General features: G+C 48.7%; 1 protein-coding gene across 1 annotated transcript in view; it reads left to right on the top strand.

Annotated features, from left to right (window-relative positions):
- Positions 1 to 10,412: 10,412 nt before the first annotated feature.
- The window catches only part of SPRYD7 (SPRY domain containing 7), an 875,965-nt gene continuing 871,029 nt past the window's right edge, over positions 10,413 to 15,348 (top strand). Inside the window, exon 1 of the mRNA XM_085621932.1 lies at positions 10,413 to 10,497. The gene's annotated coding sequence lies outside the window, so the exon portion shown is untranslated. The remainder of the gene's footprint in view (positions 10,498 to 15,348) is intronic.

Raw genomic sequence — 15,348 nt, 5'->3', positions numbered from 1 at the left:
CACAGTATGCAGCAACCTGTGAAGAAAATTCTAGTGATACTTTTAGCCATGTTTATTATGATAAGGCAATATTTTTACCAATAGATGTAGGAAGGGCCCTAGATACAGTGACTGGGTGTAGAGCACCTGGCATGGACGGAATCCCAGCAGATGTGTTTATTAGTGATAGACACCTCTGGTGTAGTTATATTACACGTCTTGCTAATGCAATCGCCCAGGGAGCTGATATCCCCTCCTCATGGAAGGGAGCTGAAATTGTCCCGGTATTCAAAAAGGGGGATACGTCTGTAGCTGGTAACTACAGGCCAATCAGCTTAATAGACTCGATACAGAAGATCATTGGTCGTATGTTTCTATACGAGATCTTAACATGGATAGAAGACCGGGAAATCCTAAGCCCAATGCAGGCTGGATTCCGACGTCGGACAAGTACAATTGACCAAGTTTTCAGTTTTGTTACTTTATATTGGAGGACGGTGGTCCTAGGAAAGGGTGCCTTATATGCAGTGTTTGTGGACCTAAAAGCGGCTTTTGATTTGGTCCCACGTAGAAAGCTCTGGCAGGTCTTGAGAGAAATGGGAATTGCACCTGAACTCCTTTCCGTAGTCATCCGCTTACATGAGGGTAATGTCGCTCGGGTCCGTTGGGGGGGTGTGGGAGAGGTGACGGAGGACTTTCCGGTTGGTAGGGGCGTGCGGCAGGGGTGCATCTTGGCGCCGACCCTGTTCTCGCTCTTTGTCAACGGGGTGGCCGACTTCCTCTTGCTGACCCCCACCGACGCGCCGGTATTGGCAGGGTCACGTGTCCCCATCCTCATGTTTGCGGATGATACGTTGATTATCTCCAAGACCCCAAGTGGTCTACAAAAGGCACTCGGGTGCTTTGAAGAGTTCTGCAAAGTGAGGGGCCTGGAAGTTAACACTGAAAAAACCAAGTTCATGTCTTTTAATGAACATAAATCATATAAGGGAAGGATTTTATATGAATAATTTACCCCTGGAGCAGGTTACTTCATTTACATATTTGGGTATTACATTGCAGAAAGACATGCGCTGGGGCTGCCAATTAGATCGTGCCGCACTAATACATAAACAAAAATCAGGTGTTCTTCTCTCCAGATTTGAAGCCTCATTTACAAAACCGATCTCCCCAGTATTAGAAGTCTATGAGATGATGGTTCTGAGCTCATGCTTATATGGGGCTGAGCTCTGGGGATTTGGTAATTTGAACAGCCTGATGGTACTTGAGAATGCGTTTTTACGCAAGATTACAAATCTTCCTTCAAGCACGCCACTGCGACCTCTATCATTGGACCTTGGTAAAAAGCCACTTGAATATCTTGTGAAGCTTCGCCCAATACTTTATTGGCGCCGGCTTTGGTGCACAGGAGAACTTATCCACTATAGGAGTGGCTTTATGGATGTAATAAAATCTGATTTGTTTAACAAAATACATTGGCTGCGTGGGATCAAATCTCTTCTGGGTAGCATGGGCCTGATCGATCTCTGGAATGACCCACTAAATGCTGTTTTCCCTTCAAAGGAAAAGTTGAAAACAATATACTGGGAATGGGTATTCAGGGTAGAAACTACACAAGGACTTTCTACCCATCTAACATGTCGTTTCCTTGATCTAAAAGTTTGTCCATCCCTAGAGAGGTATTGGGATATAATCGAAAAAACCCTCGATCGTAAGTTGTAGTTTCAGCTACGGGTGGGTACTTTACCCGTTGCTGAATTTACCTCCAGATGGGTGGGCCAACACAACAAAAATGATAAGTGCTATAGATGTGTAGAGGTATGTGAATCAGTAGGGCATGTACTATTTTTTTGTCCCATGTATGCAGTACCTCGAAAAATCTGGATAAAGCCCATTTGTAGACTTTTGGGCATTAGGAGATACGCTATAGCTCTGCGTATCTTGCGCACAGATTCTGCTCCCCCCATTTGTATAGCTGTGGCTAAGTTTTTGGGGTGGGCTTGGGGTATACGGTCAAAAGCCCTGAGTATAATGCAAATTGTTTTTAATACACCCACATTCTGTAGCATCTATTAGATGTAGTTAATCTTGGTTGGTAATTAAAACAGTATGACCCTTGAATTGCGCCATGTTGATATAAAAGTAAAATGGATTGGTTTTAGATTGGCTTAATAGCTTCTTAAGTATTGCATTCGATGGTTGTCGAGAGATTTATTTGTAATTTTAAATTTTTAGATAATTTATTAACTGTTTTATGTTATGATTGTAATGTGTTTTTATGACTCAACTGTCGAATAAAGCTTGATTGATTGATTGAGTTATCAAAAAAATATAGGCACAAGAACGTACCTGAATAAGGCTGCAAGTGGACAGATTGAATACAAAATGAGTACTTAGCAGGATATTACAGTTCCATAGTACAGCAGCAATCATCTGCAAGCAAAAGGAGAAAAGGAACCCTCTCCTAACATGGGGAAATGTGATCTGAATGGGGGATAATCCCCGGTACCCCATCCTCCGTCTTGTAATATAAGTCAGCGAGATCTATTAGTTGTTATCTCTCCGCCACCATCTATAGCCTGCAACTCTAACAACCCCCCTCCCCTCTCCCAACTATCCCCTCTTCCCTCTCCTCCCACCCCCCCGGCATGTCGCTGAGTTAAGAAAAGGTTTGGTGCTGGATCCGTGGGCAGGTCAGTGATGCTCCGTGGTCCATGCATTCCAAACCGCAAGTGTCAGTGTTAGGGACAAGTGTTCACCCAGGATCACCCCGCCGTATCTGCGCCCTGCCCTCTAAGCAATCAGTGCCTCCCAACCTCAGTCATCTGCTGCTGGCTCCCCCCGGTCAGGAGAGCCCGAAATATCGCCAGGTGGGTGTTTTACCAGCTCCACCAGTGCAACCCACGCACGCGCCATTTCCAGAGATTTGTTACTCCCAGTTCGGGTGGCCATGCGCAATCTACAGCTCCCCTCCGCTTCTGCCCATTTCACTAACTCCCTAGTCCATCGCGCTAAGTTGGGGCCAGTCCTTGCCTTCCAGTGGCTGGTGATCTCCCTCTGGGCCAAGACCAGCCCCAGGTCTATAAACTTGCTAGTGACTTTGGCCTTGGCAGTATGTGGAAACCAATGCAACAAACAACGGCTCGGTGTCAGCGCTACCCCTCTTTCTGTTGCCGCCGCCAACTCAGACGTCACTCCCCTCCAGTACTCTCCCAGAAGTGGACAGTCCCAAAACATGTGGAGGAACCCCGCCCCCTCCAGGTTACACCGTGAACACGCTGTTGAAACCCCGAAGTATTCATTCACCTTACCCGGGGTAAGGTAAGCCCTATGCAGCACAGTGGATTAGCTGGAAGCGGGCGTTCCTGGAACACTTCCAGGCCCGTTCTACCAATTCCCCCCATGGCTTCTCCCCAATGGGTTCCCCAAATCCTCTTCCCATTTGAGAAATAGGGCCGACAAGGCCTTTCGCAAGCTGTGGGTAATTCGCCTGTAGAGACACGTGACCGCCTTGAACGTTCCCGCCGCCATTACTACATATTGGCAGGCCAACGAGGTCTGAGGTTCCACCATCCCCTCCCGCCAGTGTTTCCTAATGGCTGCTGTCAGTGCAGCAGGAAGTCCCCGCGTGGTAGGTCATGGCGCTCCACCAGGTCATTAAAAGGTAGGAGGTTGCCATCTTCAAATAGATCCCCTATACTAAGTATCCCCACCTCCTCCCAGTCCCGTAATCTAACCCAATCACCTCCGTGTGGTAAGGCTTCATATATCGTCAGCGGGATCTCCGGAGCATAGGGGGTGCACGTGCACGCACGCCTGGCCAATCGGTTCCAACACTTGCGCACCACCTGCAAGTCAGTCGGGAGCACCCCATTCCTTATGGGCAAGCGCAGCAGCACCCGGGATAGCAGCGCCAAGGGAGGGTCTGGCCCATCAGGCTCCTCCCGGTCCCTAGTTCGGCCAGCCACCCATTTAGTTAACCATTGTAACTGCGCTGCATGGTAATATGCCTCTAGATCCGGCAAGGCAAATCCTCCCTCGGCCCTGGGTCGCTGCATGGTGACCAGGGCCACCCTCCAGTGCCCCACACCCTACAAGAATCTTGTGAGCAATGTGTTGAGCTGCACGAACACCTGGGTTGGGATCCAGATCGGAAGCGTCCCAAAAAAATAGAGAAGCCTGGGTAGTGTGACCATTTTCACCAAGGCAACCCAGCCCGCTACCGATAACGGGAGCTTCCCCCAAAACTCAAAACAGGTCTTTACCTTACGTACGGCCCGCCCTATATTGCCCTCCAACATGTCATTAGGGTTGTGATAGATCTGGGTTCCAAGGTAAGGCAAGCAGCTAGTTTCCCACGGGACCCCCCTCCGCCGGCTGCGTACCATCCCTGCCTGGATGTGTCGGAAAAAGACAGGACTTGGACCAGTTCACACAAAGCCCTGCGGCCTCCCCCAGAGAATGCAGCAGTCCCTTGTTTCCCCGGAGGGCCTCCCCCGAGTCAGCCAGAAATAATAGTAGATCGTCAGCATACAGGGCTATGTGTTGTAAGTGTCCCTCCACTAATAACCCCTGGTAGTGACGTCCCGATCGGGCCTGAACAGCCATTCGCTCTATTGCCAGCGCAAAGAGCAGGGGCAACAGCGGGCAACCCTGCCTCGTCCCCCTACCCACATTGCAAGCAGCAGAGATCAGCCCTCCTGTTCAGACCCTGGCAGTGGAGTTGTTATACAAGATCGCTGTCCATCCCACGAAGCAGTCTCCCAGGCCAAACGCGCTCAAGGAACGCGAAAAGATATGGCCACTCTAGACTATCGAAGGCCTTCTCGATGTCAACCGCAAAAATACAAGCCTCCTCCCTGCAATAGGTGTCCGCCCGCAGGACACGCAGTAACCTCCTTATGTTCATCGCCGTGTTCCTAGCCGGGATAAATCCTGCCTGGTCCACGTGAACTGACGTCGACATGTGGGCCATCAGCCGACTAGCCAGGATTCAACTTAGTATCTTATAGTCCAGGTTAAGCATGGCAAGCGGTCTGTATGCAGTCCGGTCCCAGGGCGGCCTACCTGGTTTAAAGTGAGGCACGATGATTGCCTCCCTTGTGGAAGCAGGAAGACAACCCTCCAGCCGCACTTTGTTATATACTGCGACCAACTTTGGGGCCAGGGTATCTACAAATGCAGAATAAAATTCCACCAGAAGGCCATCCGTCCCCGGCGTCTTGTTCCCAGCCATATGCTTGATAGCACTGCGCACTTCTCCCACCTCAACATCTTTACGAAGTTCCTCCGCCGCTTCGATATCAATCTGGGGGAGTTCTATCCCCTCTAATAGCCCCACTCCATTAGCAGCCCCAGGATCAAGCCTACTCTGATAAAGAGTGGTATAATAGTCCAGAAAGTGTGTGTTGATGGCTTGTTGAATGTAATACGCCTCACCCTCCTGGTCCCTAATCTCCAGGATCGGCGTGCCTCTACGCGCCGGGATTGCCAACCACGCCAGCAGCGCCCCAGATTTGTCCCGTTCCGCTTGGGCCCGATTGGTATAAACAAAGGAGCGCAGCCTTTCCACCTGCATCGCCACCTCCTCGCTTGCCGCAAGCAGGTCCTCCTGCCTATCAGGTCGTTTCGGTCTCTCCTTTTCCAGGTCTCGGAGCCTATTATCTGCCCTCAGCACATCTTGTGTCAGCACCTTTTGGACTCCCACCACCTCCCCAATGCAACGCCCTCTGTCTGATTACTGTTTTGAACACGTCCCATTCAATAAGTAGGCTAAATGCAGACCCAGCATTATCTAGGAAATAGACGTCAATCGCAGATCCAATCGAGGTCTTAAACACCGGATCTTCTAGCGCCTCCAGTCTCAACCACCAAGTAGGAATAGCGGGCTTTGCCCGTATCCAATCTAGCGATAGTAGCAACGGGTTTTGATCAGAAATCGTTCTGTTCAAATATTCACTATGGGTAATCCCTCCGTGCACCTCTGGGGAGCAAACGAACGAGTCCAGACTAACATGCAACTCATGCAACCCAGAGAAGTATGAGTAGTCCCTATCCCCCGGGTGGTGGGCCCTCCAAGTATCTATCAGTCCCCACTGGCACTGCCACGCCCACCTAGTCACTGCAAGTCTGCATGGGAGCATCTGGAAGAGGTGGATGAGAGCGATCCAGGTCCACGTCAGCAACACAATTAAAGTCCCCCCCAAGCAGCACTGAACCCGTCAACAGGGGAACCAGCTTCCCTGAAAGGTGCTCAAAGAATCCAGCTTGAGCAACATTTGGGGCGTAGAGGCTCTCTAACACTATATCCCTACTGTCCAGCTGTCCCGCTACCACGTATCTACCATCTGGGTCAATCAGCTGCCTAGCGCTCTGAAACGGGACCCCCGCTCGTATCCAGATCAATGTTCCCCTGGCAAAGGCCGAGTATGAGGTGTAGAACAACTGCCCCCTCCATCTATGCTGTAGTGCCACCCCGTCTGTGTTAAATGCATTTCCTGCAGCATAGCAATCTGTACCCCCCTCCTCACCAATTATGCATGAATCTTGTGCCGGTGTGTCATAGTGTGCATGCCCCTGACATTCCATGACATACATTTAAATCCTACGGTGGAACCCATATCTTGAACCTCAGCGGTCTTCCCTCCTGCCCCACCTCAGCGACATGCCTACCCCCTGTGTAACCCCCCAACCCCATGAAACTCCCCAACACCCATTCCCCAGGACAGGTACATTCGAACTAGCTCCCAGCCAAACTAATGCAACAATCAACTGGTCACTAAGCGTGGTGAGGCATGTGCTGACCCAATAGGACCCAGAGCCCCCCTGGTCATCCCCCCCACCCATATCAAGCAGAAGGGCACCTAGCTATCGTTCATGGTAGGGGTCTCCACACCTCAGCCTCCAGAGTTCAGCCCGACCAGGAGTTGCTCCCTAGCGCCAGCTCGGGCCTCTCTCACCCAACATCATGGATCCATTTCACATGAGGAAGTCCGCCGTCTGGGGTGTAACCACAGGGAGTTCAGGTTCAGAGTCCCCGCTTGTGCTACCGGCAGGAGAAGTCTCAAGTCTGCGCATGTCACGGCTAGCAACAGTGAAGCACGGGCTAGTTGCACTTCGGCTGATCTCTGCAACCGCCCTCACAGCCCTGTCCCTTTCAAGCTGGAGTCCCGGCGGCGTTATGGATCTCTGTGACCGCAAAGGCTCAGGTGATCTGCGTTCCTCTGTGCCTGCCGGGGAATCACCCCCCGTTCCCGGTTTTCACGCCTCCAGCCAATGCCATGCATCTTGTGGTGTGGTGAAAAAATGAGTAGCCGCCCCATCCACTACTCTGAGGCGTGCGGGGAATAACATGGTGTATGGTAATTGCAATGTCAGAGTTTCCGCTTTAGTGCAAGAAAGGAAGTGCGCTGTCTCTGCACCTCCCTGGTGAAATCCGGGAAGATCATCACCCTAGCGTTCGCGATTTGGAGGTTCTGCTTTCCTCGCGCCTGTTGCAAGATGTGGTCTCTGTCGCGGTAGTGGAGCAATCGCACGACCATCGGACGCGGGGGTGTGCCTGGCTTTGGAGGTCTGGCTGGGACCCTGTGTGCGCGTTCAAGGCCGAAGAAGGGGGAGAGCCCCTCCGGGGCCACCTCGGTCCGAAGCCAATTCTCCAAATACCGAACAGCGTCATCTCCTTCCTCTCGTTCCGGGACCCCCACTATGCGCAGATTGTTCCTGCGAGAGCGCCCCTCGCTGTCCTCCACTCTCACCTCCAAGATCCTGACCCTATCTTCTACCAATTTCAGAGAGCGCTGCAGGGTAGAGAATGCGTCCGGAACCTCTACCAAAGTCGTCTCAGTAGCTTTCACCCGCTCCTTGAGGTCATCCTTCAGGAGGTTGAGATCCACCCCTATGGCGTCCATCTTGGTCTCCAAAGCTATCCTCCTCTTCATCTGATTGTTGCCCCGTGGTTTCCACATGTAAGGCAGTGAAGCCCTTCCGGCGAGATGTTCGGCCCATTCGGACTGGTTGCGGTGGGGCACACAGAACTTCCAGCGGGGGAGCACAGGGGAGTCAGGAAAAGTCAGTATAGGCAGTGCGTACCGGAAAGTTTAGGAGGTATACCCCGGCGTAGTAGGCCGTTAACTTGGTGCTACACAGTAGAGAGTACTATTCAGGTTCGCCAGCTCAGAAGGGGAACCGGGTGGTCGTCTCCCCCCCAGATTGTAGGGTGCGCACTCCCAAGATCCTCTGGCTCTCCCGTGTAGAGGTGGACTGGCCTCGCTCCTCTCGACCGTCACAGCCTCATGCAGGCAGTCGCCCCGGGCACACAAGAACAATCAGCAGATACTCAGCGCATCTGCAGCTCCAAGTAGGGCAGCAGTACAGTTCCAGCTCCCATTCAGGGTTCAGTGATCAGGCACCAGCGGCACCATCCTCCTCGTTGTTCCCTATGGCAGCGCCTGGGTCTGGAGCTACACAGCAACCCCAAACATCCAGAGTAGCAGTTCCCAGCTCTCGAGGCGGTATGCAGCTTGCGCTATAGTTGTGCCGACATGCTTTCCAGCCCCCTTTAATTTCAGGATTCCGCGTCCACTGTGGTGAACGCTGGCCTCCACGTATTCCTCCCCCTAGGCATTCGCCGCAGAGTCGTGTGCACCAGCCAGTTTGAAGGCTCCTCACCTGCTCCGCTCCCAAGCACCAAAAGTTATATCCAAGACAGGCGCTAGGAGCAGGTTACAATTGTCTGCTCGGGATACCTCAATCGCTGCTCTCACTCTCACTCGGCGGCCGTGTTCACCATCGTGACCCGCCTGAAGTATCTTGCGCCGCCATTTTAGGGTCAGGCGTCCTCCGCTGAGCGCGTCTCAAGCCTCACCTTGCCTCTATGTCAATTACGGCTGCCCTCACAGCTAACCGCTCGCTGTCCTCTTAAACTCAGGCTTCACCCCGCTGCTCTCTCGACTCGTTTGGGCACCCTTAGTCGCGAAGGCTGCTGTGGCGAGGTGCGGCCGCCATTTTGTTCGCCGCTCTGCCGGAGCGCGAACAGGGAGAAAAATCGCCAGTTTCTGCATGCTCCGGCTCCGCAGCGCTTCAAAATTGCACCCAGGTGGACACAAGGACTTCCGCTGCCAGCTATGAGGCCAGGGGCCCCCTCAGCTGCTCATGATAACTTGCTGTGGAGGAAGGCCACGAAGGAGCTCCGAGGTCCGCTGCTCCTTACGTCAGCATCAAGCCACGCCCCTCCTTGAACTATTTACCTTGATATATGCTAACAATTATGTTTTATCATAACTAAACTACATACAAAGGTTTGAGTCTGTCCTACTCCATATGCAGTGATGTTGAATCCGTGGCACCCCTAGCATTTTTAGTACCAAACAGGGATAGAGAATTGCCATTTTTTCAGCTGCTTATCATTCTCTTCAAGTGCACACTTCGCATCAGAATTGCTTCTTTATTTCGATAACATGAGCATTGCGACAGCACACATTACTGTTAGAGTATTTTTAATGCAAAATGAGACATTATTAAATCAACTCTTTCTGTTTCTTTTTTACAGCTTAGGTACTTTATGACCTATGTTTAATTTGGTGAACTAATGCCGCACTCACCTGGGCTGTGACAACGCGCAGCCTCCACATTTTTAGGTCCTGAAGAAGGCCCCCCCGACTCGTCCGGGCAATTTTATGGGGCTGAAACATGTGGACCGTTCACATGGACAATCCAGTGTGTTAGACTAATAATTTGTCTTCCCACGCACAATATTGTTTTTACCTTCCTCCATTCCGAACTGAATAAAGGTACAGTTTAGGTAATGCGAGGTCCCTTTTTTAACTCACTTCACTTGACCACTTCCACTTTTCATCACTGATCACTACTGCAATAACCAGTGGTTTCTCCTCCTGGTGGAGGAGAGCATACGAGAAAAAGAAACCCAATGATGATGCTGTCACATTTTTAACAAGGCGGAGAAGCAAGATATACCGCCTCACGGCCTTTGTACGGGAATGAGGGTTTTTTATTGGAAGACGGCAAGGACATTGAACCCTGGTTACTCAGGTACAAATGATCCATTCCCCTTTGATATTTTGTAAATATGAGAACACACCATGTTTTTGATTTAATCACAATGGTGGAACTATTCTTATCGAGCATTTATAACTGTGGACATAACCTTGTCTGGTAACCATGTCTGGGTTCTTTGCTACTAACTTATCTTCCCATAATATTGCATGCGTTCCTAATAGGCTGGATTAACATCTATACACACACTTCTATTTGTAGTGATTACCTATCATAGCATATGCCACAGATCGGTGGCCATCTTTCAGGAGTTCAATGTGTTTGAGGTTCTCTATACCAACATGGCGGTCTCTTTGTTGGTGGTAACACCTGCGTCTACTTTGTTCAGTCCTGTTTCTTTTTCCATTCTTCGTAAAACACGTACTTGATCATCGGGTGAATGCACACGCTGCTTTCAGTTCCTGGTAGTAGGGGAAGAACTTGCTCTCGCATCCAGGCTAATTACAGGTCAGTTTCGAATGGCGTTCTTAAATTGTAGGTTCAGACACCTTAGGTATTATGTTTAACAGCTTAGTGTACATCGCTCATTACATGTTTTTTCTAGGCTTATCAGGCCACGCATAGGTCGTGTCCCAGCTCCAGCGTTTGCTTCGACCCTCAATACTGCCTTGGTTACGAACGTTTTACGTATATGCCATGGATTCCGTTATTGGAAGGGATGGGTACTCAGTGAGCTAGCAAATAAGGTACTAGTTTGCTTATCAGATACAATATGGTGCCTGTAGATATGGAGTGGTGGTGATACTTTCTCACCAGAAGTGTTTGTGTTACCTGTGGTGTTTGTTAGTGTCTCTAAAGGTAAAATAAGTTAACTCGCTGTTTAGCTGTGTCTTTTCCTCAATAATCCATTGTCCCATAGTGATTAGAATGTATGATTTAACTTGAATACGGCAGAGGAATCGAAGGAGGATTGTTTACACAATCTTGTTTTTGTACTATTGTTCCTTATAGATTATCTTCCGAACTACATGGTACGAAGTTTTAGTTGTGCCTGCGACTCGGTGTTTTTGATACTTCTGGCTCGTTTTTTATTCCCATTCATTTAGGTAAGGAATCATATACTGTGTCAGGGTTTCTGACTCATGCTTCCTTCTGTATGTATGCATGGCACATCACGGTAGCAAAATGGAGATGGGTATACTTGCCACTCTATATTCACACTCGATTTAAATGAAATTAATCGTTTGAATGCACTAGTGACAATTTTCCTCTTCTGCCTGTCTTCGGGTCTGCACTTTGAGCATGCACACTCTACACTCGGACAGTGGTACTTATTTTCACAGTGAATGTGCTTGGTGGTTTGTCCCTGTCTATGGTCCAGCACGGTTTTGGACCCTTTTGCTATCTAACAAAAATAGAAGATTGTCGTTATACACAGACAATTTTTATGAGTATAAGCATGGTTGTATATGTGTATGCCGTGTCCGATTTTAGGGTTTTAGCTTGTTTATATATGTATATATGTTGTTTGCAGCCTTGAAAAGTCTGTAGGACGAAACACGTGTCGGTGGCCAGTGTGATTTACCGAACTGATAAGACAAGACCGGAGAATAAAAGAAAGAAAACTCAAATTGGACTACCTTTAATTACTTTTATGGTTACTAATCTGCATACTGTATGGACTACTTTTTGTGTGTCTCAGTATCTGTACTTGTAAAGCACCCAAGGCCTCATCACCAGCAGACTAGACTATGGGAGCACCCTGTACATAGGGATAACCAACTAGCTCACAAGGAGACTGCAGACCATCCAAAACGCAGCAGCTAGACCAGTCTCCAATCTCCCACACCAAGCCCACATCACACCACACTTTAAAGAATTCCACTGGCTCCCAATATACAAGCACGCACACTTCACACTCCTCTCCCACACCTACAAAGCTCTCCACAACACAGGCCCAGCCTACCTGAACACAGCCTTCACTTCCACCACCCTTCCAGACACCTCCGCTCTGCTGGTCTCTCATTTGAAAACACTGCACACACACAAAAACAGAGCAAGGGGCGTGCCTTCTCATACCTGCCTCCTAAAGCTTGGAACGACCTCCAGCAACACATTAGAGCCTCCTCCTCTCATCTTGACTTTCGCAAGAAGCTGAAACCTCACTTTTCGAGTAAGCACTCTATGGCTGCCCTCACACACCAGCTATGGAGCACCTGGATACCCCCACGGTGATTAGTGCACTATAGAAACACTGTTAACATAACATAACAGAGGATGGCTGATAGCAGATTAATTGTTCCAATCGGTAATTTTTTGGTGATACCGTTTTTCCTACCAGAAACAGCTTGTCGATAATGTGATCTACTATTAAAAGGAAGGGCTTACTCTTATGATAAAGTCTCTGTAAAATGAACTTCACCTGATTAACGAATGCCCAATGTTATCTGCTGCAAGAGGCTGTATTACGGAAGTGCCCCGGGGACGCTTCTCCTTCTGTAATACAGATAGCACCGGCACACATCATCAGAGGGTGTTTCCTCATTTGCATGGGGGCGTGACCCCATGCAAATAAAGGAATCCCTTTGTCTCTGCACCTGTGCCATATTATAGACGTGGGCGCAGAAGCAACGAAGCTGTTAGGAGACAGACTGACAATGCACCAGCTAAATGGTGGCACACTGTCAGTGCTCCACCTGATGGTACTCTTCTGAAGGGTGAAAAAAGGGTCCCATGGACCACCACAGACATCTCCTTGCAGGCGAATGCGGTCACTTACTGCACCCTCCTGCAAGGGGATCTCTAATTCCCCTCCAAAGTGACGGCTGGATGCTCTCTGCACTGTGAAATATAGAGCGGCTTTAAAGCAGCCGCTCTGTTTTTCACATGCAAGTTCGCAGCTGCCCTGGGAGCATCAAATTCATCCGAATGCAGCACATTTTCCTTGTTTGTGCCGGGGGCACCTTTTAAAAGGTGGGCCTGGTGCAAACAAGGAAAATGTGCTGTATCTGTGATAGGGCCCCAGCAGGTGTCTTGAAAAACGAAGCTAGAGCCAGTGCATAGCCAGAATTGTCCATTCGAAGAGAACAGCTTAGAGTACCAGCAAAACCTAATCTTATTCTGGCACTGAACGGAGAGGCAACTCTTGAGGGGTGTTGGTGTTGATTTAGCCGAACACGGAACATCTGCTTGTTTCACTTTTCATGTCTAATAAAGACTCTCGAGGTAGTACTATGAACACTAGAGTTACTGCCCCAAGCTTCTGCCGTGCCGGGCATACCTAAGTCACTGTAGCCTTGGTACCATAGGCATCAGAGACACTGATATTCCACACAGATGCTGACACCGCCATGCTGTGCCACAGGCCTGCTATAAGAGGCAAGTCTGTCTTCTCTATACTGGTTCTGTCTGCTGCCAGGATTCTACCAGCTTCCGCATCTACCCCAGCCACCTGACTAGCTTCAAAGATATTCTGGATTTGAAGCTACATTTATGGAAAGAGGGCTGTGTGTAAGGCATGAGAAACAGCGGGGCTGAGGAACTGGCAACATTAGAAGCCTTATTTATACACTGAAGAGGAGTGAGAAGTATATGATAAGGGTATACCCTTGGCTTCCCTATTTTACTATGCAATAAACACAAGGAGAAGGGAGACCCAGTTATTAGTGAGTCTGTCTTGCCTGTATCCGAGACAAGTGAGCGTAATGCACCTATGCAAATCGGTGCTTGCTTCACAATTTCTCAGATAGGAAACTTTCTCTGAGATGGTGTGAAAAATGAAATATATATATATATCTATATATATAGGGTCCTCACCCACAGGTACCACCTGTGGCATGCTTCATCATTGGACCCTCACTCAGACACTGAACATGAATGGGTGGGCTCGACATGTTTGTAAGTGGAGCTCTATGAGTGGTAGCAGTGAGTGAAGACAGGGTTGAGTGAGTGTGTAAAAATAGCCTTTAAATCCTTTGTGACAAATTTATTATTCAGGGATCTAGGGCTAGGTTTAAATAGATCAGTTTGAAGCTCTTAGGAATCAAGGGTTGGCTTGGATGGTATTTTACCAATCCAAAGCTGTAATACTGTGCCTGGAGTGGTGATAGGCTCTGACCATTTTACAGCTCAGCATGGATAGCAATGCGCTAATTCTTTAAAAAAAATATTTTTAATTGAGTTTTTGCACAAGTAATAGAGATCATTATTTAGTTCTCATCAAATTCTAGGATTACATTATCGTTCTATACATATTTATGTACCAGAGTAACTCACAGTACATCATTCTACCCCTCCTGTCGGGGGTTAGCTTATACAACAATGATTATTCATATCAAACTTTCCCAATTCTTTAACGTAATATTTTGTCTTTTCCCCGCCCCCCCACCCAGCTCAGCTCCGTAGACCTCTCGTCCTAATACCACTCGTGTCTTATTTAAATCTCCATAGTGTCACCAGTTTTCCTATCTTATTTTGTTTTCTAGTTTCCTTCCATCTCTATTTATTATTGTTATGGGGAATTCTCGGTAGGTGTTGATGTTGTTGCTTACATACTCTAAATGTCTGCCAGCATTACCGTCCATGCACTTAGGTCATCTTCCAGCTTTTCGTCGTGTCTGACCTTTTTCATATGTATTGCTTGTGCTGTCGCCCACTTGCAAATGTCTCCTAGCCACATTTTTATGCGTGGTGGGTGTGGGCTTTTCCAAGATATCGCAATTCGTCTTTTTGCCAGTATATGCCCCAACATTACTAATCTCCTGCTTAACTTTTTGTTTTTGAGGGCCGGTAGTAGTCCCAGCAATACTATTTTAATTTATTTAGAAATAGTCCATCCTGTGGCCTTTTCCAGCTTATCTATGACTTCAGTCCAATAGGATGCTATAACCGGAGAGTGCCACACCACATGCAGAAAGTCCACCTCTCCTTCGTTATATCTAGGGCAGTCAGGTGGCCGGGTTGGAAAGATTTTACTTAGTGTTTTGGGGAAGAGGGATATTTGATGTATATATTTATATTGAACCAATTTGAATCTCGGGTTGGAGTTCACTTACTTAACTCCCTTGTGTACTTTGATCCATTCTCGTTCTGATAGGGGCCCTCCCAGGGATTCCTCCCAGCGTGCCTGGATCGATAAGGTTGGGGCTTTCAAGTCCTCCCTAAGTGCTCGATACATATGTGAGATTAGGCAGCCACCCTGTGCCATAAAGAGCATTGCCTGGAGCACTTTTGTAATTGGTGGTTCCTCCGAGAATGACGCCCATAGCTCACTAGTCACTTCTGTATTGCAAAAATTGCCCCCGTCCTAACTTGTATACTTCCTCCGCCTCCTCGCAGGAGATGAATTGCTTATTTGAA

Source organism: Triturus cristatus, chromosome 8 (genome assembly GCF_964204655.1).
Source record: "Triturus cristatus chromosome 8, aTriCri1.1, whole genome shotgun sequence".
Taxonomy (NCBI): domain Eukaryota; kingdom Metazoa; phylum Chordata; class Amphibia; order Caudata; family Salamandridae; genus Triturus; species Triturus cristatus.
This window is presented reverse-complemented; position numbering and strand designations above follow the sequence as displayed.